Source organism: Gracilinanus agilis, chromosome 4 (assembly GCF_016433145.1).
Source record: "Gracilinanus agilis isolate LMUSP501 chromosome 4, AgileGrace, whole genome shotgun sequence".
Taxonomy (NCBI): domain Eukaryota; kingdom Metazoa; phylum Chordata; class Mammalia; order Didelphimorphia; family Didelphidae; genus Gracilinanus; species Gracilinanus agilis.
In genome coordinates this window covers 162,801,500-162,828,328 of record NC_058133.1, presented here as the reverse complement: position 1 = coordinate 162,828,328, position 26,829 = coordinate 162,801,500, and the positions used below count along the sequence as shown (strand labels likewise).

Here is a 26,829-nt window from a genome sequence, read left to right as displayed (position 1 = left end):
CTGAGGGACAGCGGAAGGCCTTTGCCACATGCGCCTCTCATCTCACAGTGGTCATTATCCATTATGGCTGTGCCTCCATTGCCTACTTCAAACCCAAGTCAGAGAACACTAAAGACCAAGACCAGCTGATTTCTGTGACCTATACTGTCATTACTCCGCTGCTAAACCCTGTTGTTTATAGCCTGAGGAATAAGGAAGTCAAGGATGCCCTGAGCCGAGCTCTGGGGAGGAAATCCCTTTCTTAGCATCCCTGAAAGGACTGGATGACCTTAACCCAAGAGCTGGACATCTTCTCATGCTGTCAGACAATTTTGCAGGGTTTTCATAGAAATTTGGGGAAATTCAATTTGGCATCAGTTGAGCCAAAAGCAGGATAAAACTGCTAAATTCAACACACATCCTCAAACTCTGGAAATATGACAAAAGCATAGGGTTATCCCTTAGGCCAATTACCAGATTCCCACAGTGCCACTCCATGTTCTTTTATTTGACTTTAGATTAATTATTTTTTTAAATTTTCAATGAATAAGCATTTAATTTCTCTCCCTCCCATTGTTCCTTTATTCAGGGGGAAAAGAAAAACAAAAAGCCAGTTACAAATATGCATGGTCAAGCAAAAAAAAATCACATGTTGGCCATGAAAAAATAAATAAGGCTCATGTTGTGTCTTTATTCCATTACTTCTCTGTCAGCAGGTGGATGATGCTTCATCATTTGTCCTCTGGAATTATGATTGGTTGTTGCATTGATCAGCATTTTTGAGTCTTTTTAAGTTGTTTGTCTTTTAAATTCTGTTATTATTATAGAAATTAATTTTTGTTCTACTCACTTGACTTTGAATCAATCATTTCAGACAAATTTTCCAAAGTTTCTCTGAAACAATTTCTTCTATAATTTCTTATGGCGTAATACAATTCCATCATATTCATTTACCATAATTTGTTTAGCCATTCTTCAATTGAGGGATATCTCTTAGTTGATAGTTCTTTTCCACTACAGAAGCTTTATATGGACCCTTTTCCTCTTTTTTGGATCTCTTGGGGATATAGGACTAGTAGTGTTGCTTTCAGCTTAATTTTTAAATGACCAAGTTAAATGCATTATAATGAATTCTGCAGTCACTTGTATTTTCAATTGCTCACATTAGTAAGTGGTCATAGCAAGCAAGGATATTAGTGGTTTATAGGGGAGAAAGAAGGGAAGCAATTAAAAATAATTTCTAAAAGCTAAATTGATGTTAACTTCATTGTGTAGAAAAATTATGCAGTCATTTAAAAAAAAAGAATATCCACAGAGTTTAACAGAATTGTCAAAGGATCATCTTTAGCAAAAGTTTGAATTAACATTTTTATCAACTTGAAAGGAAAAAGAAGATGGGACAGAGAATAGTGAAGTGAGTAAAAATTCACTGATTGGAAAAGTAGCTATGAAAAAGTAGCCCCAAATAAGTCATAGGTATCAGAAAACTATATGGAGAAGAAAATATTTTCTCAAAATATAAATTATTTAAAGAGAGGGGAAGGGTATTTCCCCCTTTATATCATCAGGGCCTAGTGAATTGCCTGGTGCATAGTGGGCATTTAAGAATTGCATGTTGATTGAATGGTCATTGAAAGAAGATGCAGGTGTGGTTGACCTCTGTTTACTGGAAATATGAGGCCTAAAAAACTAAGAAATGATGCCATAAGCCAAATGTGTGAATCTGTGTTGGAGCAGAGAGCTCTCCACAATGTTAAAGAGGTAATTAAGTACTATGTCTCCTTTAAACAACTATCTTATAAGGTAGTTTTTACTTATGCTGAAATCCAAGAAGCCACTCATAACATCTTCTGGTGTTAGGCTCCCTGAAAATCTAAAGCATTCAAGTGAGAAATAGAATTCTAGAAACCTCAACTCTAAGATCAAAACTAAGGGTGAAAAACTGAAATTAAAATAGACTACACTGTTAATAGTTCAACTCCATGTATCTATATTTCTTTAAATCTTGCTTCCTTTAAATATGAAATGCATTTTATATTATTATATCATTTTGTTACATTATATATCATTGTGTTTATTATTAGTAACCAATTAATTTTTGTATTTATTATTTTTAAAAATGATTTATTTTAATTTTTAAAAAGAGAACAAACCTTGACTAGATTATATTCTACTTCAATTTCTATCGAGTTACCTGGCATCCAGAGTAAAAATCCCGCATTACCATTCAATTTGAGATAATTACTCAGACTGTAGACATAGCACCCTGGAAAAATGAGGATGTTAGGCATTCAAATCATACATATATAAAGTGAGTGCAAATGATATATTGTTCAAGGATCAAAGGGTTTCCCATTTTATAGACCATGAAGCTAGATTTTTACTTCTTTAAGTTTTAATTTTTTTCCTGATTACATGCTAATAAAAAATTTAATAATCATTTTCTGGCAATTTCCCCAAGACAGCAGGCAATAGGATGTAGCTTGTCCATGTTTATACAATAAATTTTTCCATGTTCATCATGTAGTGAAAGAAGACACAAATAATTTACAATAGAGAAAAATTCATGGCACAATAGTATTCCACTACAAACAGTCTAAGATCATAATTCCTACCCCTGATTTTTTAACTTGGCTGGAACATAGTAGATTCTGTTCAAGCCCTTTATCATTACTCTGTGTGTGACTCCCTGCTTTAAATGTGTTTTTTATAGACAATATATTGTGGGATTCTGGTTTTTAATCCACTTTGCAATCCTCTTCCATTTTATGGGTGAGTTTATCCCATTCACATTCATAGTTATAACTAGGCGTTTCCTTCTATCTTATTTTTCCTTGATAATTCTTCGCTTCCTCTGCTTTCATCTTTTCCTCTTAACAAACATTTTTGTTTGACTACTACCTCCGTGAGTTCACTCTTCCTTTTGTACATACCCACTTTTCATGTTCCTCCTTCCCTTCTTACTTCCCTTTAGGATAAGATGGGCTTCTATAGCTAACTGTATGCACATATTATTCTCACTTTGAACCAGTTCCAATGAGAGTAAGGTTCAAGCATTGTACACTATCAACCTTCCCCCATATTCCATTCCACTGTATTGAGTCTTATTCAACACAATTTCCCTGGACCAAATATGAGTAAATGTTTGTATATCTTTTCTTATGTGAACAATTCTGCTTTTTATTTTTATTTATTTTTAAAAATATTTATTTTAATAATAAATTTCCATATAAGTTCTCTGAAGTCACATGATCCAAATTATCCCTTTGCCCCTCTTTTTATTCCTTCCCTCCCTGCCAAAGCTGTCAAGCAATTCAATCTAGGCTATACATGCTCCATCATGCAAAACATATTTCCATGTTATTCATTTCTATAAGTCAATAATCCTGGTTTTGAGACACAGCATGTACCAGGCACAGAATCTTCCCTTCCCTCCTATCCCATTCCATCCCCATTCCTTGATTGGCCAGTAGCTCCTAGGTTTTGGCAAACAATAAAGCCAGGCTGGGTCTAGCTCTGGCCTCAATGTGCACATTCCATATTTACGAATCAGAGATGAGCATTTGTGGGACACCTGGCCTGTGCAGGTGACCCCAGTGGGATGTGATCCAGGGGGATATGACTTGCTCTGGGGATGTGGTGGCAGCTTCATCTGGAGCCAATGTAGTCATTCATATAGCTGGGCTGGTAAATGTGTGGGGCCACATAGACCCAGAGGTTATCTACAGGACTAGTGTGCAGGGGGTAATGAGGACACACTTTATGAGCCCTATTCTCAAAGCAAATCCCAAACAGAGAGGCTGATCATTGAGGCCAATACGAGAAAGAAAGTCATGGTGGACTTCCCTTGGTGACATGCTCTCTTCGTCTCATGGGAATCTATGGCGAAGGCCACCAGCTTGTGCTTGATTTTTACCTCCAGGCCCAGTGTGCTGGTGGGTGGCTTTTCAAGGCCACATCTCCCTCTGTGGAATATGACAAAGTTTATGTAGGCATGGATGCACATGCCGGCAGCTAGGGAGTTGGGCTCCAGAGCCTCCACCATGGCTGGGCAAGTCTACTTCTGCTATGACAACTCCCCTTATAAGAGCTACAAGGACTTCAACATGGAGATTCTGGGCCCCTGTGGCATTTTTTGGATTTTAAAATGTATCCTGGCCAAGGACTGCATTTCCCAGCATGCCCCAGGGATTCCTCCTTCCTATTACTATTGTGGGACTGGTCTTGAAATGGACCAATCAGGTGCTAAGGGGAGACCACACACCCCTATTTTCTAGCATGGGATTGGTTTTGAAATGGACCAATCCTGTGCTGGAGAGGGGTCACCACCCCCCCCCAATTCCCAGTGCATGATTGGTCTATATAAGAACCAATCCTGTGCCTAGGGAAAAAAAAACTTTGAATCTGAGGAGATTCAGAGTAGCAGAGATAGGAGTTTTCTTTTTAGAGCTTTCCACAGTTTGCATCCTGGGAACTCAGCCCCTTCTGTTCTATTTCCTCTTGTTCCTTCTGGCCATCTTCAATGTTTTATTACAGTGGCTACTCTCACCCTTGGTTGTCTGTGCACTGTTATTCAACCCCTACGCTCCAGCCTTCTTAAACACCACTTTCACTGGGTAGACAGACAAAGCCCAGAAGCATTTTGGCTATCAGCCATTCTATGATTGGGAGGACAATAGAGATCACACTGTTTTGTCGGTGAAAACCAGAAGGGGGTGTCCTGATCCCCTTCCCCATTACCAGGCCCCCAAAACAGGAGATCCTGGGCTCTAGATTCTATCCTCTGATCCCAGTTACCATTTAGTGACCCAGAACTAAGTAAAGGTTATCCTGGATCCCCATGAATGCTCCTATCTAGGGGCCTTTTCACCCCAGGATCCAAGACATGGCAAGTTTCAAAATCTTACATCTTTTTCTCTAACTCTGAGGGAAATTTCACACCTTCTCCTAAGGACCAGATATGGGAGAAGGTAGATGCTAAATGCCATTCCCTAACATCCATCCATCCTCAACTATGCCTGAAAATATGGGGCCTTGGGAGAAATATCCTTAAGTTCTAAAATCCATTCCCTGACTCCATTCATTTATCCAACTCCCTCTGCACAGGAATAGTAGTAGTTCCCTGTGTTCCCAAGAGCACCCAGGGTTCTGGATCTGAAACTCCTGACCTCTCTGACAATCCAAACACTGACACATTCTGTTAAGCTATTGACCACTTTATTCTCCCATCAGGACACCCCACAAAACAGAATCCTCCTGCTATCCTTCCCAAAAATATTTTGAAATTAAACATATTTACCCATAAAAAAGTGAAAAATCCTATAAAACCCAAACTCCCAAACATATGCCCAAATAAACAACTGAAAAATCAATGCTTTCATCTACATTCCTACTCCAACAATTCTATCTCTATAAATGGATAACATTTTTTTTCATAAGTCCCTCAGAACTGTCCTGGATCCTTGTATTGTGGAAAGTAGCTAAGTCCATTACAGTTAATCATTCCACAATATTGTTGTTACTGTGTACAATGTTCTCCTGGTTATGTTTATTTCACTCTGCATTAGTTCATGTAGGTTTTTCCAGTTCCCTCTGAAATCATCCTGTTCATCATTCCTTATAGCACAATAGTATTCCATCTCCAACATATACCACAGTTCATTTTAAACTAATTAATTAAATTTTATTAATTAATAATTTAAATTAATCCCCAATTGATGGACATCCCTTTAGTTTCCAATTCTTTGCCACTACAAAAAGCTGCTATAAATATTTTTGTACGAGCAGGTCCTTTCCTATTGATTTTATCTGTTTGAGATACAGGCCTAGTAGTTGTAGGAGTATTACTGGATCAGAGGGTATGCACTGTTTTATAGCCCTTTGGGTGTAGTTCCAAACTGTCCCCCAGAATGGTTGGATCAGTTCACAACTCCACTAACAACACATTAGGATCCCAATTTTGCCACATCCTTTCCAACATTTGTCATTTTCCTTTTCTGTCATATTGGCCAACTGATAGGTGTGAGGTTGTATATCAGACTTGTTTTAATTTGCATTTCTCTAATCAAGAGTGATTTAGAACATTTTTCATGTGATCAATGATAGCTTTGATTTATTCATCTGAAAATTGCCTATTCATATTCTTTGATCATTAGTCAGTTGGGAAATGACTTGGATTCTTGTAAAATTGACTTAATTCTTTTTTTAAAATAATTTTTATTTTTTAGAAAAGTTATCATGGTTACATGATTCATGCTCTTACTTTCCCCTTCACCCCCCACTTCCTTCCCCCCCCAAAGCTGATACGCATTTCCATTGGTTTTAACATGTGTCATAGATCAAGACTTATTTTCAAATTGTTGATAGTTGCATTGGTGTGGTAGATTCGAGTCTATATCCCCAATCATATCTGCCTCAACCCATGTGTTCAAGCAGTTGATTTTCTTCTGTGTTTCCACTCCTGCAGTTCTTCCTCTGAATGTGGGTAGCGTTCTTTTCCATAAGTCCCTCGAATTGTTATGGATCATTGCATTGCTGCTAATACAGAAGTCCATTACATTCTATCTTACCACAGTGTATTGGTCTCTGTGTACAATGTTCTTCTGGCTCTGCTCCTTTCACTCTGCATCAATTCCTGGAGGTCTTTGCACTTCACATGGAATTCCTCCAGCTTATTATTCCTTTGAGCACAATAGTATTCCATCACCAGCATATACCACAATTTGTTCAGCCATTCCCCAATTGAAGGACATACCCTCATTTTCCAGTTTTTTGCCACCACAAAAAGCACAGCTATAAATATTTTCATACAAGTCTGTTTATCTATGATCTCTTTGGGGTACAAACTCAACAATGATAGGCTGGATCAAAGGGCAGGCAATCTTTTATAGCCCTTTGAGTGTAGCTCCAAATTGCCATCCAGAATGGTTGGATCAGTTCACAACTACACCAGCAATGCAATAATGAAATTGACTTAATTCTTAATGTGTTTGAGAAATGAGATGTTCATGAGAAAAAATAATTTTTTCCTAGTTTGTGTTACGAATAATATTGATATGGATGGATATATTCAGAAGTATTAATAGTGGTATTTAAAGCCATATTGGTAATTATGAAGGCTACGTGCCAGCTAAGATCTAATTCAAATGCCCTTCCATTACCTCTGCCCACCTGGCTTGTTCTACAGGAAAGAGAGCATCTCAGTCAAGTTCTGAGACCTTATACCTTTGTCTACGTAACCACACTTCCTGCCCACATATATTACACAAGAGGAATCATGGGAAATGTAGTTTTCAAGTCCTCTAAACATCCACAGAAAGTTTATATCATGGACCTGAATATTAAGACTCAATGAACCCCAAAGAACCCCAAATTTCCACTAACACATTTGTTTCCCTTTTAATCTTGATTACACTGATTTTCTTTGTACAAAAAATATTTTAATTTAATATAATACAAATTTCTCATTTTCATCTTTTAGCAATTCTTTTTTTAAGAGGTTCTCTTCAATGGGTTTTTATACCTATTTTGCCATTTGGTCTATTTTGTTTTCTTCAGGCGTTATTTTCATTAGTATTTTTGTGTCTCTTTTTCTTAGCTGCTACCTCTTTTTTCATTATTTTCTTGTACCATTTTCATTCTTTTCCTCTTATTTGATTTTAAAAATATTTTTGAGCTCTTCCAGGAATTCTTTTGGGGCCTGAAACCAATCTACATTTTTCTTTAAGGTTTTGGATATAGTCATTTTGATCTTTTTTTCTTCTGAGTTTGTATTTAATGTTCCCGGTTACCATAATATGGTGTGAGAACTGAAAAGAAAAACTGACTCTTTGATCTCTTTATAAAACTTTATTCAAAGAAAAAAAAACAAAAAAAAAAACACCCAAGTTCCCTAGCTGAAATTAACTACAGTCCCCTCCTCCCTCCTCCTCTTCTGAACCTTCTCAGATTCAAAGGCCCCTTCCAGGCACAGATTTGGTCCTTATAGAGACCAATTCTGTGCCCAGAAGTAGGACCTTTCCCCTGCGCAGATTGGTCCAATTCAGGAACAATCCCATGCCAGGAAATGGGTGTGTGTGTGGTCTCTCCCCTAGCATGGGTTTGGTCCACTCAAGAGAATCCCACACCAGGAAGTATAGAGGAGGGACCACTGGGGCATGCTTGGAGAAGTAGTTCCCCCAGCATGCACAATCCTTGAAAGCCTGCATTGGTAAGGTCTCTTTCTACAGTAAGGTTCATTTTTTTTGTCGTTGTTTGCTCATTTCCAGCCTATTTCCTAACTTTGAACTTAATTTTAAAGTTGGACTCTGCTCCTATAATAGAGAGAGAAGTATATCAAATTTCATGTTTTTTGTTCAGCAAATTTGAGAGGTCATTCTTGTTGGAGTGTGTATGTGGGGGGTGTCCTGTAAATTTTCAGTTCTTTTATGGTAGTATGATCTAAAGACTATTTACTACTCTGCTGGTCTGTGCTCCAATATATGAGTGATGAGGAACATTCTTTTCTGCTCTAAAACTGTGACCAGGGTCCTTGTTCCCCTGAAGCCACAAAGTCTGGTGTGATAGTGCTCCTCCCCACCCAAGGAATGCAGTCTTGGACTGTGACCCAAATCTGAGTATGGCCAATGTAACAGAGTCCTGGCAGCCCAGTGTAGCAAGAGGAACTCTGTAATCTCCTTCTGACCAGTTGTCTGACCTTTTACTTGTTTATGGGCCGAGAACTTTGGAAGTCATTGTTGCCAGTTTAGTTGTTCCTTAGGTGTATTGCTAACTTGCCAAAGGCAAGGTGTCACTGCTGGCTTGCTAGAGTAGGGCCTGAACTAGATTACATTCTATTATCACTCCAGTGCAATAGACTTTTCCTTTCTTTCGAAGTTGCCTTGGGGTGAAAAACTGTTTTGCCTTGTCTTTAGTGGGGTTTGTCCCTCCAGATTTTGTTATGAAGTGTTATTTTAAAGTTGTGTAGAGGGAAATTTGGGAAAGTTTAGACATATATCCCTGCTGTTTCTCTGCCATCTGACTTTGCCTCTTCTCATACAATCTTTGATCTTTCTCTTTCTTTTTCCTTAATGCACTTAAGGAAATTTATAGGTGGTTTTAAATTTCCTACCAATTGGAGCTTAGATTTCCTTTCCAATCTCGACTGATTCTGTAATCTAACAACTGTGGCATGTCTTTAGAGTCATCTTCTTTTACCTTCCCTTGTTTCCATATTCTGGACATCTCATTTAAAAATCTCCATGTATCTACATTGGTCTATTCAAACAACTTCCTACAAATTAAGAACATTTTTAAAGGAATCTCTGCAGGCCCTTCCAAACCTATGACTCCATGATTACAGGATATAGTGAAACCCTAAAGTCCTTTTCCTTTTCCCATGTGTTTTTTTCTAGCTTACTTAAATGTCTCCTGAGACTCCAAAGGCAACTCAATGCAGTAAGAGGCAGGAATCTTTGATTAATCCCCTCAGAGTAAGCATGGAGCCTAGAACTGGGAGTTTGCCTTTATTATGGCCTCTACATATGCAACATTGTTATCCTTCTAGAGTCTTAAGGAATAATCAACTATGGGGTGAGAGTGAAAAGAGGGGAAGAATATATACCTGAATCACTTCCAGCATAGATGGTACCTTAACCTAGCTTTAGTTCAAGACCCTCTTTAAATGATAGGGCTCACAGCAACAAGATGGCACAGTAAACAGAGCTCCAGTGCTGGAATTGGGAGGACCTGGTTTCAGATTTAATCTCAGACACTTCCTAGCTATGTGACCCTGGGCAAGTTATTTAACCCTGTTTGCTCTGCCCTCATCCTTCTCTCTTAAACTTATTACCAGGACAGAAGATAAGGGTTTAAAAAATGATAGGACTCCTATGGATTCTTATCTCATTTGGATCTAACCCAAAATGAAAGTGGGATGGAAAAAGGAATCTCTTCCTAAAGCTAAACTATCAGGACGCACATGTGACTTAGGGAAAAGTGTATCAGTCTTAAAGACAAAAGTTCTGAATTTAAATTCAAGCTTTGACACTCATAGCTGAATGACCATGAGCAGTTCACTTGATATTCCTGAACCTCAGTTTCCTGATCTATAAAAGGGGGCTAATAATACTTAGACTAGCTCTACTACATAGAATTATGAAATAGAAAATGTCCTATAAAGTGCAATAGAAATGCAGATTATTATTTTTATCCTCCTTATTGATTAATATCCTCATTGATATCCCAAAACTGGTCACATGATGGAGTCCAATATTTTGCCCTGCACTGGTCACTGGTCCTAAAAAATACATTACCCCCACCAGTTCTGCAGGTTATAATTCTAGCATTTGTCCCTTATACACAATCCTGAGTCCAAGGTGTAAGGGATGATACACAGGGAATAAAATGACTATATATATATATATATATATACACATGTTTGCATATGAATTTATATGTGCATATTTCATCTTTCAGTTTCAACTTTTCCTTCTGAATAGCCCCTTTAAAAGCTTGCTAAGGTGGCAATTTATATTTATATGTATTTATAGATACATTTTTTCTTTTAAATAATCATGGTCAGGGAGTATACTGCCCCTCTGGGTCTGCCTTTTCTTCTTCACATTACTTCATTTAAGCAATTTTTTATTTTTCCCTAATCCCCACATTTATCATTTTAATGGCATTGCCATATTTCAGTGCTTTAATTTATGATAGTTTATTCAGTCATTCACCACTGTTCAAAATTTATATGGAGTCTTGAAAGAGGAAGAGAGATCAGACTTCTTCAAGTTGGGCAGAGAGGGAAGAGCTAGGGGTAATGGATAGAGTTTTCAGAGAGCAAAATTTAAGCTGGTTCTTGGAGTGGGAAGGGATTTCCTAACAATTAAAGTTGTCCCCAAAATGGAGAAGACATCTGGCTTTGGACTTTTGTTATAAAGAAATGGAATGCTACTCTACTCCTAGGGAATAGAGATACTGGAGAGGAGAGGAGGTTGAAGCTGTGTCTCTGTATTCCCCTAGGATCCCCAATCACCCTTGCTAGATGTTATAATTCCCCTTCTAAATAACAGTGCCCAGGAAGGACCCCAAAGGTCAGGTGGATGGGTAACCCTTTTAGGTCCTGTCTGTGGTTGTATCAATTATTAATATTGGGCTCTGATTAGCCTTGGATCACATTGTTCATCTGACTGCATTTGCTCCCTCCCCAAGGGTCGTGATATAATGACTACTCAGGAAGGTACTTATTAAATACTTTATCTATGATCTTAATTAGGGAAAGGATAATCAGGATATGAGTTGGGGATTGCAGACCCTGTCAAACTAATATCTATAAGCTATAATCCCTCAGGCCTGGAGGCTATTGATTCAGTAAAGCTGGAGCTATTGTTCTTCACAATCCCCTCTGATTCAGCTGGGTCACTGCCAAACCAGAGACAATCTGCTCTGTTGGTGCAGCTGTATTGATGATTTCCTCTCAGGTTCCTTATTATCAGTTTGTGATGTCTTAGCCTTGACAGCCTTCAGGAAGTATTCCACCCTTAACAAAACCACCCTCTTCTTCTCAGATCTCCCTTCCTCCCTTTCACCACCCGGGGACCCAGAGACCTAAAAGCTATGATGATTCAGATACCTAAAGATCTAGGGAGATTCAGAAAGAACCAATGACCAATGGTCAGAGACCCAAAGATCAGTGGTCCAGGATCCCTCCCAGTTGGCTGTGGGAGTATCCTCACTTGTTAAAATAAGTTTTTAGAAGAGCTGAGAACTGCAATCCAATTTTGAAAGAGGCCACTGTCAGGGTCCGGAAAAAGACTTTTTAGATTTTGCACTGTGACATAGGAGAACTGAGGGGGGAAAGGCAATTTTCCATTTGCTTTTCTTTCACAGCCCACTATTGATTGAAAAGTGGAAACCCCAGTAACCTAGCCAGGCAGAGACCTGAAGATGCTCTTCATATCACTTTCTAGTTTTGCTGAGAATAATACTACTGTGGCAACCCAGAAGAGGAATGTTTCTGGCAGTGGAGAAGTGTTTCTACTTAGTAGGATAACAAGGAGGTCTAGAAGAGTGGATCAGCCAGTAAAGGAGAAACGCTTAATATTGGCAAACTCTCATGTTGACTATGCTGAAGGAGACCAAGGACATTTTAGGGACAGAACCTAGAGATGTGAGTTGCTTTGGACACATTTATTCCCTATATATATGCATTCTCTGCTATGGTTGTATTTGTTTGGGTCTCCTGTCCCCTAATAGATACTATGTGCATTTGTGGAAGAGTGTGTCCCTGATAATAGGTTTAATAAAATATTACTTCTCTTCCTTTGCCTTCTGTTTAATAAATGTTTGTTTAAGAGTTCACAGAGGTCACCTGGTTGATTGAAATGAATGAAAAGCACATGGTGGGGACTCAAGTGTTATAGTGAATAGTAGTAGATAGTAGACATTAATTTGCCTAATCTGGTTTATATATTTGGACCCCAAAAAAGTAAGTTGTAGCAATGTGGCCACCCTCTTTGGGTCCTCCCCTCATCTGTTAGCATGACAGTGAAGATTGTGGCAAATCAAGCAATTCAGATATAAAAGAAAGTAAAAGGACTTGGTGCCTCATTCATGCTACATGTAAATTGTTTGACAGCTGAATGGAAGATGGACTGGAATAGGGAGAAAGTTGGGACAAGGAGTCCAATCCAAAGGCTATTACAGTAGTCCAAGTGTGAAGTAATAAAGGCTCTCAATCAGTCAAGAAGAGGGCATATACAAAATATCTAGAGACTGTTAAAAGGAATTTTCTTAATCTCCTTCTGTCTCTTTAGGAGGCAGTAACAGGTTAGGAATTTTCTTAATCTCCCTTTGTCTCTTTAAGAGACAGTAACAGACAGATTGGCCCTCTGTCTCTTTAAAAGGCCGATTATTAAAAGAAAGAGTCAGTTACAATAAGGGCTCCTCTTCTCTGGCTTCTGAAGGAGTAGGAGTTCTGGTTTTGGTCACTTTCTCTGTCAAGAAGAATTAACAGCTAACTTTTGGGAGTCTGGATGTACATACTGATGTGAGAAGGAATCTGACTCTGAGGCTTTTTCCTCTCAGTTCTTTGAGGGAGAAGGAGTCTGTTTCTGAGGGCTTTTCTCCTCAGAACTTTGGCAGGAGTCTGTCTGTGACTCTGTGACAGGCAGTTTTAACAAATTACAGTTAGTAGAAGAATTACTTTAAGAAGGTTGTTATTGATCAACATTCATTGATTAATTTAGGTAGATAGATAGGGAAAATATGTCCAGATAGGAATAGAGTAGATAAGATAGGCCTGTTTTGCCAGTCAAGAAGATCCTGCCCAAGAAGGTTGTTAGAGTAGGGTTTCTTAGAAATTTAATATAGGGTTTCGATTTTTAGACATGAGATTTGAGAGCTATAATCTCATTTTCCTCCCTCCTATTTCCTATCCTAACTTGTCCTCAGAATAAATAAGTATTCATGGTTTACCAAACTGCTCTTCATAAATTTTATCAAACTCCTACCCAAAATTTTAGCCTTTAATAAGACCAATATATGATAGATGTCTTTTATAGTCTTCATGATAACAATTGATATATTCCTATTCATGAAATTTCTAGATCAAAAATATGATGATTCTTGTGAGCTTTGTGTTCTGCTATGTTGGTCACCTCCCCAAATACCTTAATTTGCAATTCCACCAGCAAAGTGCATTATACCTATTTCTCTACAACTCTGGCATCAATGAATTATGTTCCTGAGGTGGTACCTCAAGGTAATTTTAACTTGCATTTCTTTATGAGATTTAGTTAAAATTTTTCCTGTCAGTTTTCTGACAACAGGTACACCTTCTTTCATAATGCTTCTGTTCAGATTGTTTGGTCAAATAACAAATAGTGAATGAGTATTGTCCTTGTACATCAGTATCAGTTCTTTTTAAAGTTGGTAAGAAGTTTTACTTGTTATGTTAGTAGCTAGAAATATTTTCCTTAATCTCATACTTCAAAAAAGTATCTTATATTCAATCTTATATTCATTTTTTGCCAGGAAAAAACTTTTATTTTTATATCACAAAATATATTTACCTTATCCTTTATGAATATCTTCTGTTGGTAAAAGAGTTAACATTTATCTCTTCTCCATAATTGAGATAAGTGTCAGTCCCCTTTTCTAAATATTTTATCATTCACATTCACATTTAATTCTATGACAGAGGTGAAATTTGTTGTCATATATAATGTGAGGTGAAGATTTAAGTTCTTTTTACTGTATTGCTAGCAGCCACTTTTCCCACTATATGTCAAATACTGAACCCTCCAGTTTAAAAAAATTCCTTATAGAATTATGAAACACTAGGTTTTTGTATGTATTGGGGTTCAATTCTGAAATTTTTGTGTTAATGTTACTGCTATATTTTTCTTGCTACAATATAATTTTTATTATAGTTGATTGACATTTTGAAGTCATGAAGGGCAAATCTGAACTAAAGATGAGTTCATTGTCTTCCCCCCCCAAAATTCTTTATTCTTCACCCTAAATTCTCTATAACTAAAGAAGGTACCACCATCCATCTTCCCAGGCACTCAGGTGACAATATAGATGTCATCCTTGACTCTTTACTTATTACCCCCTCATCCAGGCTCTTGCCAAGTTCTGTCCATTTTACCTTTACAAAATCTCTTGTCTATTCACTCTTCTCTCCTTTGACACTGCTACCACCCTGGTTTAAGCTTTCATCAACTCAAACCTGGGCTATTGCCATAGCCTTCTAACTAGTCTCTCTTCCTCAAGGCTCTTCCCTATTCCAGTTCATATTCCACTCAGCTATGAAATTGATTTTTTTAAAGCAGAGATTGAACCATTTTGCTGTCCTATTCAATAAACACTAGTGGCTCCCTATCATTTCCATAACCAACTATAAAATCCTCTTTGGGGCTTCTAAAAACCCTCACAATCTCTTCTACCTTTTCAGGAAGGCCCTTCCATATCTCTTCAGTCTTCTTAAATCTTACCACCTACTCTACGATCCAGTGTCACTAGCCTCCTTGTTCCTTTCTGAAGAAAATTCATCACTCAACTGGGCATTTTCATTGACTGCACCCCAGTGTGTGTAATTCTCTCTTTCTTCATTTGCATCTCCTAACTTCCTTGTTGTTTCCCTGTTGTGTCTCACATTTGATTGAGCTCCTTGAGATAAAGACTGTTTTCACCTTTCTTTGTAACCTAGTACATACTTAGCACCATGCCTGACATATAATAAATGCTTAACAAATGAATATTGACAAAGTGACTGACTTATTTTTCTCCATGCCTTTTTTTCCAAAATAAGTATTATTATTCTGGGCCATTTTTCCCAAATAAATTTTATTATGATTTTATTCAATTTTATAAAGAAATCTATTGATATTTCATTAAATCTAAATTTTATTTTCATGAATGCAATGCCATTTCTTTCTATATCATCATTAACAAATTTATATATGAACATTATATTTCCCCTCTGTTTATTTAAGCCATTCTTTATTTCTATGTTAAGATTTTTTTAAAAGTTCTCTTTATAACTATAAGCAACTAGGTGGTAAAGTGCATAGAATGTTGGAGTAAAGAAGACCTGATTTGGAATCTGATTCAGACATTCACTTTGAAGGATCTTACAAATAGGGATATTCAGAAGAAAGGTGGACTTAGGGAAGAAAGGTCATGAGCTGAATTCTGTTTTGACTAGTTTGTATTGGAGAAATTGATTGAGACATTTAGTTGGAAAAGCCCAACAAGGAGATCAGAATGAGGAAATTGAGCTTAGGAGAAATATCAAGATTGAATATATAAGTTTGGAAGTTATCTGCATAGAAATATCATAGAACTTATAGGAGCTAAGGAGGTCACCAATGATGAGAGTGTTGAGAGAAAAGAGAAAGGGGTTCTGAGATAAATCCTTGAGATACAGCCACAGTTAGTAGCATGACATGGATAATGACACAACAAAGACAAAGAAGGAGCAGTTAGACAAGTAAAAGGAAAACAAGAAGGGAATAATGTCACAAAAAAAAGCAAAAACATAGTTGTTCACAGCGTCAAATGCCTGAAAGAGGTCAAAAAGGATAAAGATTTTGAAATGGGCAATAGATTTGGAAATTAAGAGATCCTTGTTAATTTTAGCAATAACATTTTCATTTACCTTATGAAGTTTGAAGCCTCATAAGGCTTGAAGATTGAGAAGATAAATAAGAAGAAAGGAGAGGTATAAATTAAGAAAAGCTTTTTCTAGTAATTTGGCTGAGAAGCAAAGGAAAGATACATGGCAATAATTATTTTAAATTTTTTAAAAAATATTTTATTTTCCCAATTACATGTAATAAATAATTTTCAACATGTTTTCTGAAATATAAGATCCAAGTTGTTTCACTCCCTTTCTTCCCTCCCCTGTCCTAGAGATAGTAAAAATTTGATTTGGGTTATACATGTATTATCATGTAAGACATTCTTCCATATTGATCATTATAAGAGAATACTCACATAAAACCAAGACCCCAGAATAAAAACACAAATAAACTGCAATGAAAAATCATATGCTTTTATCTGCATTCTGACTCTTAACAGTTCTTTCTCTGGAGGTGGATAGCATTCCTTGTCATAAGTGCCTCAAAATTGTCCTGGATCATTTTATTGCTGAGAATAACGAGGCCTTTCACTGTTGATCATCATATGATAGTGCTGTTCGTATGTACAATATTCACCTGGTTCTGCTTATTTTACTGCATCAGTTCATGTAGGTCTTTCTAGCTTTTTCTGAAATCATCCTGTTAATCATTTCTTAAAGCGCAATAGTATTCCATCACCATCATATTTCACAATTTGTTCAACCATTTCCCAGTTGAACAACATTCCCTCAATTTCCAATTCTTTGCCACCCCAAAAAAGAGCTGCTCTAAATATTTTTGTACAAGTAGGTCCTTCCCCCTTTTTTTATTTCTTTGGGATACAGACTTCATAGTGGTCTTGCTAAATCAAAATATGCACAGTTTTATAAATCTTTGGGCATACATCTAAGTTTATAGATCCAACCAGAATGGCTGAATCATTCATGACAATTTTTATTGGGGATTGGTATGAACTAATTAAGGCATATTTAAGCATGGTGGGAATAGGTCCTGGATATACTCATAACCTGAAGTAAATAGGGAGAGAAAGAAAATTAGAGTGCAGTAATAGCAGGGAGATAATATGCGGGAGAGGACAGAAATGGACTGGATCAAGAGAATGCTGACAAATATTTAATACATTTCAGACATTTTCTAGTTGTGTCCAACTCTTTATGACCCAATTTGAGGTTTTCTTGGCAGAGATATTGGAGTGCTTTGCCAAATTTACATGTGTGCATGATACATTTTTTTATTAATTCATTTGTTGGTTATATTAAAATTCCCAGGTTTCTTCTGCCCTCCCTGCCCTCTCTGCACTAGAAAAGGTATCACTTTCCAAAAAAATATGCATACATATATATGTAACCTATGTCTTTCATGTTTTTTTTTATCAGTTCCTATTTGGAAATGGACATTCACAGGTCATTATTCAAATGTTAATTCTATAGTTGTACAAAAATGTTCTCTTAGCTCTCCTTGTTTTGCTCATTACTTCATATAAATCTTTCTGATTAAAAATAACCCTCTTATAATTTCATATGTATATATATATATATGCTATAATTTTCTCCCTCCCTGGCACCCTTCTCCTTTCTTTAAGCAGGGTGATAATATGTTATAGGTTGTACATGTATTATCATATGACACATAATTCCTTGTTCATCATGTTGAAAATAAGACACATATTGCTTACACTAGAGAAAAATTCACAGAGGAAAAAAAAACAATGATTGATATATTTTCATCTGCATTTGGACTCCTTCTGCTCCTTCTATGGCAGTGGTTATCCTTTTCTCATCATAAGTCCCTTATAGTTGTCTTGGGTCTTTATCTTGTTGATAATAATTGTCATTCACAGTTGATCATTATACATTAATTATTACTGTGTACAACATTCTCCTGATTATCCTCCTTTCACTTTGCATCACTTCATATAAGTCTTTCATATAAGGTTTTTTTGTGATCATCTTGCTCGTCATTTCTTATGGCACAGCAGCATTCTATTACAATTATATGCCACAACTTTAGTTATTCCCCAGATGATGGATATCCTTTCCACTTCCAGTTCTTTGCCACCACAAGAAAAGCTGCTATAAAATATTTTAGAATACATAGTTTCTTTTCCTTTTTCCTTGATCACTTTAGTAAGTAAATTTAATTGTGGTATTACTGAATCAAAAAATTATAGGCAATTTATAACTTTAATTCCAGATTGCTCTCCAAAATAGTTGGATCAGTTCACAATTCTACCAACAATATATTAGAGTTTCTATTTTTCCACATCCAAAATTTGTCATTTTGCCCTTTTATCATTGTAGCCAATCTGATGATAGATATTAGATGATATCTCAGAGTTGTTTCGATTTGCATCTTTCTAATCATAATGATTTGGAGCATTTTATCATTTAATATATGTAGCTTTGATTTCTTCATCCAAAAGCTCTCTATTCATATCTTTTGACCATTTATCATTCAGGAAATGGCTCATATTCTTATTAGATATAAAATTTCTATTCTAGCAATTGTCTACAAAATTTTTCCTACCTTATAGCTTTTCTCCTAACTTTGGTTATATTAATTTTATTTGTGCAAAAGCTTTTCAATTAAATGTATTTGAAAATATCCATTTAATAGCTTTATAACTCTTGTTTATTCACAAAAATTTTTCCTGTTTATAAATATGATAAGTAATTTTTCATGTTCTTATAATTTTCTTATGATATTTCCCTTTATGCCTAGATCATGTATTCATTTTGATCTTATCTTAGTAAATAGTGTAAGACATCAGTCTATATCTAGTTTCTGTCAAACTTCTTTCCAGTTCTCCCAACAATTTTCTACCAAATAATGAATTTGTATTCCAAAAAACTTGGGTTTTACCTTTTTTACACAAGATTACTATAATCTCTTACAATTGTTGTATGTCTATTTTGCTCCACTGATCTTTTCAACTTCTTTGCCGGTATTACTGCTTTGTAATTTTTTCATTATTTCCTTTGGTATTCTTTGATCTTTTGTTTTTCTAAATGGAATTTTATTGTATATTTTAGTTTAATAAAATAACATTTTGGTAATTTAATTGGATAGCATTGAATAAGTAGATTAGTTTAAGGTAGGATTGTTATTTTAATTATATTGGGTCTTTCCACACATTAACAATTAATATTTCTCTAAAAAGTGCTTTATAATTATGTGCATGTAGTTTCCAGATTTGATCTTGAAGAAATATTCCCAGGTATTTTATTCTATGTATGGTAAGTTAAATGGGTTATCTCTTACTGTCTTCTCTTGTAGAATATATTTAGTGATATATAGATATGTTGATGATTTATGTGGGTTTATTTTATATCCTGCTATCTTGCCAAAATTATTGATAGTTGCAATTGATTTTATTTGGATTAGTTGAACATATATTTATACCATCTGAGAAAAAATAGTTTTATTACCTCTTTGCCCATTCTGATACCTCCAATTTCTCTTCTCTTACCACTATTACTAGCATTCGTGGTACATTATTTTTTAAAATATTGGAGACAATACACATCCTCATTTTACTCCTGATCTTAAAGGGAAAGTTTTTAATTTATCCTCATTACAGACATTGTTTGCTGATGGTTTTAAGGATATACTTATTATTAATCTAAGGAAAAACCTATTCATGCCAATGCTTTGCAGTGTTTTTAATAGGAATGAGTGTCATCTTGTCAAAAGCTGTTTTTCCCCCTTTATGGATAATACTTGTGATTTTTGTTACTTTTTTGTTGATGTAATCATAGTTTTCTTTATGTTAAAGTCCCATCCCTGCATACCTGGTATAAATGCTATTTGGACATAATATATAATTTTTGTTGTAGTTTTCTGACTACTATTTTTATTTAGATTTTTTTAAACTCCAGTATGACACACTTTTAAATTTAATCTACATTATTAACATTTTCTCCATTACTTTCTTAAGTCTGGACTATTAATAAAACAATAAAGATTTGAATTTTTTTCCAATTTTACAAATGTTCACAAAGCAATCAACTCTCTCAAGGCAGTATAAGCTCATCCCAGTATGCCCCTAGGTCAAGGATATACATAAAGGAACTGGCCTTGGCAAAGAAAAGAATCAATTCTTCATTGGAGATAGTAGTAAAAAAGAAAATAGTAATGAATGAAGTTAAGGGATTCTAAGATATGTAGGAGAAGAGGGAACTATTTATGAATGGCCTTGATTTTCTCTGTAAAGTAAAAGGTGAGTTCTTGAACCTAAATAGTGAGCAGAAGAGATGTTATAGTAGGATTGAAGAGGGAAAAGACAGTTTAGAACAATGCTTGTGGTGAATATGATGGAATTCAGGAAGAGAAGAAGGATTATTCTAGGATAATAAAGTCAAAGTTGATATTAGATGACATCAGTTTAAAGTGTAGGCAGTCAGCCATTTCATAACTAATTGGAATCAACTTGCCTTTAAAATGGAGGAGAGTAGCCAAATAAATCACAAGAAAAATCCAACAATATGTCATTTTTTTTAAACCCTTGTACTTCGGTGTATTGTCTTATAGGTGGAAGATTGGTAAGGGTGGGCAATGGGGGTCAAGTGACTTGCCCAGGGTCACACAGCTGGGAAGTGGCTGAGGCCGGGTTTGAACCTAGGACCTCCTGTCTCTAGGCCTGACTCTCACTCCACTGAGCTACCCAGGTGCCCCCCAATATGTCATTTTAAAGGAAACAAAATTAAAGCAGAAAGACCTGTACAGAGTTAAAGTGAGAGCTGGATAAGAATATATTATGCTTAACTTTAATTAAGAAAAAAGCAGTAGGCATATGAGAGAGGTTTCCTTTTCTTTGCAGAGGTAGGTGAATATTGTAACACCCATGACCCATTACCAATCATTGTCAATCTGAATCAATCTTTCAATATGGATATAGGATATTGCATACCCTATTAGATCCAGTTGATTGGTTGATAAATTTTGCTGAACTACTTTTCTGTCTTTTCATTTTTATTCTTTATTACAAAGGATGGTTTTCTGGAGAGAAATGGAGAAGGAATAGAATTAGAATTTTTTTTAAATGTGAATGAATTATAACATGTATTAAGCACATAATATGGCCAAAGCATTAGTAGTACAAAAGTGGAAACAGCCCCTGCTCTCAAGGAGCTCACTTTAGAGTAGAGGAGACAATACACAGAGGAGACTTCAGCTGCGAGTCAGCTGGAAAGGTAGCATAGTCTTAAGGTATAGTGGCTTACATCCTTCCTTAATGTAATTTCCACTAAAAAAAAGTTTTTATCTATTTTTGATGTTGAACCCTTTGATAGAGACAAGGACTTTAGGGTTGAGAACTTTCTTTCCTAATTTTGCAGGAGCTATGGTTGTTAGAGAGTCATGGGCTTCAGCACCTGCAGAAGCAATTGCCTCCTTACACTATCCACAGGGATTGCTTCCTGTGGTGATAACTAAGAGGTGGGGCTTATGGAAGCAAGAAACAGTGGTCTGGAGAGTCCTTCTACTTCTAAGCTCTTAGCCTGACCTTGCCCATCAGCAATTGATCAGTGATCATTAGTGGTGGTGGTGAGGAAGGTGGCCTTCTCCACAGGGATTGCTGATAAAAATGGAACAAATAAATAGAGAAGAAAAAATGTAGGGGTGACAACTCAGGTCAGGCACAATAAAAATATACTTAGTTAAGAAGAATAAGAGAAACTGCATTATGCTTAAAGGCACCATAAATAATGAAACATCAATATTAAATATATATGTACCAGATGGCATAACATCTAAGTACTTAAAGAAAAAGCTAACCAAATAACAGAGAACTAGACAGGAAAACAAAGACACTTAGGATGAAGAGCAGGCTATTCTTGGTTTGCTCCTCTCATTGATCATTAATTTTCTTTTAGAGTGAGTTCTAAGATTCTTACAATTTTTTTTAACCCTTGTACTTTTGGTGTATTGTCTCATAGGTGGAAGATTGGTAAGGGTGGGCAATGGGGATCAAGTGACTTGCCCAGGGTCACACAGCTGGGAAGTGGCTGAGGCCGGGTTTGAACCTAGGACCTCCTGTCTCTAGGCCTGACTCTCACTCCACTGAGCTACCCAGCTGCCCCTATTCTTACAATTTTTACTCCATCAACTTGATCTTCCTCCCTAGCCACAGTTGGATAGTGCATGAGACTTGGAGTTAGAAAGATCTGAGTTGAAATCTTACATCATTCTTACTAGCCATGAAATTCTTCTCAGCCCAAGTTTCCTTATTTACAAAAGGAACCACAATTTTATGATCTTATGCCTTTAATTTGGTTTCTCCTTGTAATTCCCCTTTTAAGGGTGAATTTATTGTGGAATCACAAGAATTATTAGGGGCTCTGCTTTTTGTAGAGACAAGTTTTAGCAGATTTTCAGATAATTAAAAAATGCTATTTCTGGCATATCAGTCACTAAATACCATATTTCTCTCTTAAGCTTCTGATCTTTAAGAATGCTTAATATACTTAGGCAACTAAATGGTCCAAGTGATAAATTGCCAGGCATGGATTCAGGAAGACTCATCTTCTTAAATTCAAGTCTTGCTTTAGACTAGTTGTGTGACTGGGCAAGTCCCTTAACCTTGTTTCCCTCAGTTTCCTTATCTGTAAAATGAGCTGGAGGAAGAACAGCAAATCACTTCAGTATCCTTGCCAAAGCAAACAACAAAACCCAAATGGAGTCACAAAATATAAGACATAGCTGAAAAATGACTAAACATCAAAACAAAGATCTCCTTAGATGTTAGCAACACCACTTGTAATTAATGATCATTTGATCTTTTCCTTTTCTACATTAATCTTCCTAACTTTTCTTTTTTTCTTATCTCCTTGGGACTAAAAGCATTCTAATAATGTGTGTTCTAGAAGTGCATGGAGGATGGACCTTTATTTTGTACCAATTTTGGTGGAATATGAATTAACTTTTAAACAAGCTTTAAGTATAAAGGTTCCAAAGAAAACTTTTCCTTTCTAAAGGATCTAAGGGGGAAGGAGTCATGTGGATTATGTTCTCTATTCCTTGAATACATTCCCTCCTTCCTTCCACTTTTCTTCACAGTTCAGTTAAGATAAAACCTCTACGACAAAGTCTTTTCTGACGTTTTTCCATCCCCACCCAAACTACTTCTTCAACTTCTATTTACTTTGGACTACATGTTTTATGTCTTTTAAGTAGAATAGAAGCGGGCAGAGATTGTTTTATTTTTGTCTTTAAACAACCTAGACACTTTATAAAGAATTATTTAATCATAAATACCTGGACAGGACTATGGTCATGTAGCTGTAACTCTAATCATATATGTACATGTCTTGGTGTGCCTCTATAGTCATTTTTTTATAGTTTTGTAGCTATCAATATATATGTGTATATTTATAAATATACATGTGTACATATTGATTATATACATATATGTATGTATATTCATATACTGTGCTATAAGGATGATATTAGAAAATAAATATTGTTTTATTAGTTTAGAGATAAGAAGTAGAGAAGCTGGCTTGAGAAAGAATTTCAAACAGAGCTGAGACAGAGTGTCAAGTTTCAAGTCTAATGGTTTTCCTGTGACAGTTATTCTCTCTGGGACTGGCAGTTGGCCTTTGGCAGTTGTCAGTCACACACAGATACTTTCTCTCTCTTTTAGGGCTGGAGGAGGTAACATCTTTGCCTCTTTCTCAGTGTCTGAGGAAAATACCTGAAGGAGCTTAGTGTTTTCTTTTTCTAACTTGGGAAACATTATTGACTATCTATTGCTGTTTTATAGATTGATTTAACTCAGAGAAGACCAAAGAAAACCCTGGTCTACTCAGAGTCCTAACCTGATTCTTTTTTTTTTTTTTTTAATTTTAAACCCTTAACTTCTGTGTATTGACTTATAGGTGGAAGATTGGTAAGGGTTGGCAATGGGGGTCAAGTGACTTGCCCAGGGTCACACAGCTGGAAAGTGTCTGAGGCCGGATTTGAACCTAGGACCTCCTGTCTCTAGGCCTGGCTCTCAATCCACTGAGCTACCCAGCTGCCCCCGCTAACCTGATTCTTGTTGAAACTCAACCAGCTAGCCTTTGTTATTTTTATAACTTGAAGGCGAAGTTAAGAATTATAAGGATACTATTGTTAGTTTATTTAGAATAGTAAAAATTTGGGTTAATCAGACCAGGAAGGATTAGGGTAGCCAATGAAAACAGGAGAATCAGTTCCTTGCAGAACCAGGGAGTTTTATTTGGGTGGAGTTAGAATCCTTAGTTCTAAACTCTTTTTATCCTTATATATTTTCAATAAATAGTTTATTTTTTGCCTTTTATTTTTACAGTTTTGGTGAATTACATGGTACAAAGAACCAAAAACCCTGAGAAAGAAAAATTTTTGCAGTACCCATACATATGCATATGGGCAGCTAGATAGTACAATGGATAGAGCACTGGTCTCAGAGTCAGCAAGACTCATTTTCAAAATTTCAAATATGACCTCAGACACTTACTAGCTATGTGATCCTGGGCAGATCACTTCACCCTGTTGCCTCAGTTTCTTCACTGCAAAATGGTCTGGAGAAGGAAATGGAAAACCATTCTAGTATCTCTTCCTAGAAAACCCCAAATGAGATCTTAGAATCAGACACAACTAAAACCATTGAACAATAGCACCAATATGAGCATACTCATCTCAAATTATTTACTTTGCCTAGTAAAATAGCAGGATATCCCATGAGCTAACAAACTCTGCCTCTCTAGTACTCAGATACTCTCACTAGGGTCTCCCATGCCTTTTTCAAGGTCCATGACTCAATGGCGAGCATGGGCATGTGATGTCAGGATTAAAGCAAACAATTGTCAATATGCCAAGAATAGAATACAAATTAACACCATCATCAAATTCATTTCAAAATCCCACTGAAATCCTACTTCGCTGAACCACCCAAGTAGTTCAACTCCTTCAAACTGGAGGGCATTTAGTTCCCCTTCATTGACTGGTGCTGATGTTTCTGGAACCATGGCCAGGTTATCACTAGTATGCTCAGTGCTTTGGCTGTGGACCAAGATGCTGTTTTAAATTTGATTTGGAATCTTTAACTTTTATGTCTTCTCCTCTGCAAAGAACTTTTTCTGTGTTCAGGTGATCTCTGCTATAAGTGCAACAAAGCAGGTAGATGGGCAACATATCAAAGCTGTTGTTAGGATCACAGTCTGAAATCAATAAGTTTGTTTTTAAGGACAAAACAGCTCTCATCTTTTCTTGCAATGTCCAGCCCCCTCAGAATGCTAGCATGGGATCAAAGACATCTGACAAATGAGCCCATTTGCAACCAAGTCCCAAAGCACCATTTGTTTGGATTCTGACTCTTCAACCCATTCCACAGGGATGAACCATATACCTTTAGGGAAAGGGACTCCAGGGTCCTGGGCTAGACAAAAAGTCTCCTGCCTGAGAGCTTCAAAGCCTGGATGCTGGATCTCAAAGTTTATAAGTACATTCTTCCAGACGGTTAGGGTTATAAGGGAATACAGAACCTGCTGTGATTTTTCCCTTTTAGCCCTGGCATGCTGTGTTTTCTGTAGATTCTGAATCTCTTTTCCTTCCACACAGGTTTTCTTAGACTGACATTTTGGGCTTTTTCTGAAGATGAAAAAGGGAAGTGGTTACTGCATCCATCTTCCTTAGCAGCCTCTTCCTAACCTTGCTCTCCAGCCTTCTGGTTGAATGTCAGTCCTGCTCAGCAAGGTGTAAGTGACATTGAAGGGGGAGAGAAAATGGAGTTTCTGTAATTATATGATATCTCATGACATTTTCCCTGTGGAATCCTACTATCTTTTCCGTCTGCTACTTCTTAAAAGCAAAGGGATATATTGTGTTTTGACACAGTTAAAAAAAAGCCTTCCCAGAAATCACTCATGTCACTACTTCATAAATTATATTCCCCATAACAGTTCAACAAAATTCCCTAGTAGTTATTTTAGCTGATAATACCTGGCACTCTCTACCTCTGTGTTTTACCAGTTATTAATAGAAACAAAAGCTGTACGTTTTAACTTTAATTATCTATTCCCAGCATTGCCTGTTGCATTTGACCTGAATTTTGTTTTATTTTCTTTATTTACATTTTCTTTGTCATTTTCAATATTGTCATTTCAATTCCACTTTACTCTCTTTTTAACCTTCTCTTTTATGTCTTTCCACATTCCCCTTAATTTTAAAGAGTCATTCTATATGACAAGATAATATTCCATTCCTGTCACATTTGATTTGCTTAGCCATTTCCCAAATATGACATATACTTTGTTTCCAGTTTTTTTTTGCTATTGCAATTAGGGATGTTAGGAGTATTTGTATACATAAGTGGTTTTTTTTTTTTTTTTTTTTTTTTTTTTTTGCTGACATGGGCTGGCTTCATAAGAGAGAAACACCATACTGGAGGAGTTAGGTAGCACACTGGAGAGAGTGCAAGGCCTAAAGTTGGGAGGACCAAGGTTCAAATCTGACCTCAGATACTTCCTATCTATATGACCTAGAGCAAATCCTTTAACCCCAATTGGCTAGCCTCTGCTGCTCTTCTGAGTTAGAATTGATACTGAAACAGGAAGGAAGGAAGGAAGGAAGGAAGGAAGGAAGGAAGGAAGGAAGGAAGGAAGGAAGGAAGGAAGGAAGGAAGGAAGGAAGGAAAGGAGAGAGAGACTGAGAGAGAAAGAAATAATTAATTTAACAATTTAGAGATATTTCTGCATAATTCCAC

The 26,829-nt window shown here is 36.4% G+C and overlaps 1 protein-coding gene and 1 pseudogene across 1 annotated transcript in view; both read left to right on the top strand.

The window, feature by feature from the left end:
* Positions 1–26,829, top strand: part of LOC123245632 (olfactory receptor 10J4-like) — a 38,435-nt gene that overhangs the window by 688 nt on the left and 10,918 nt on the right. The window lies entirely within an intron of this gene.
* LOC123244540 lies at positions 1,654–4,752 on the top strand (annotated as a pseudogene).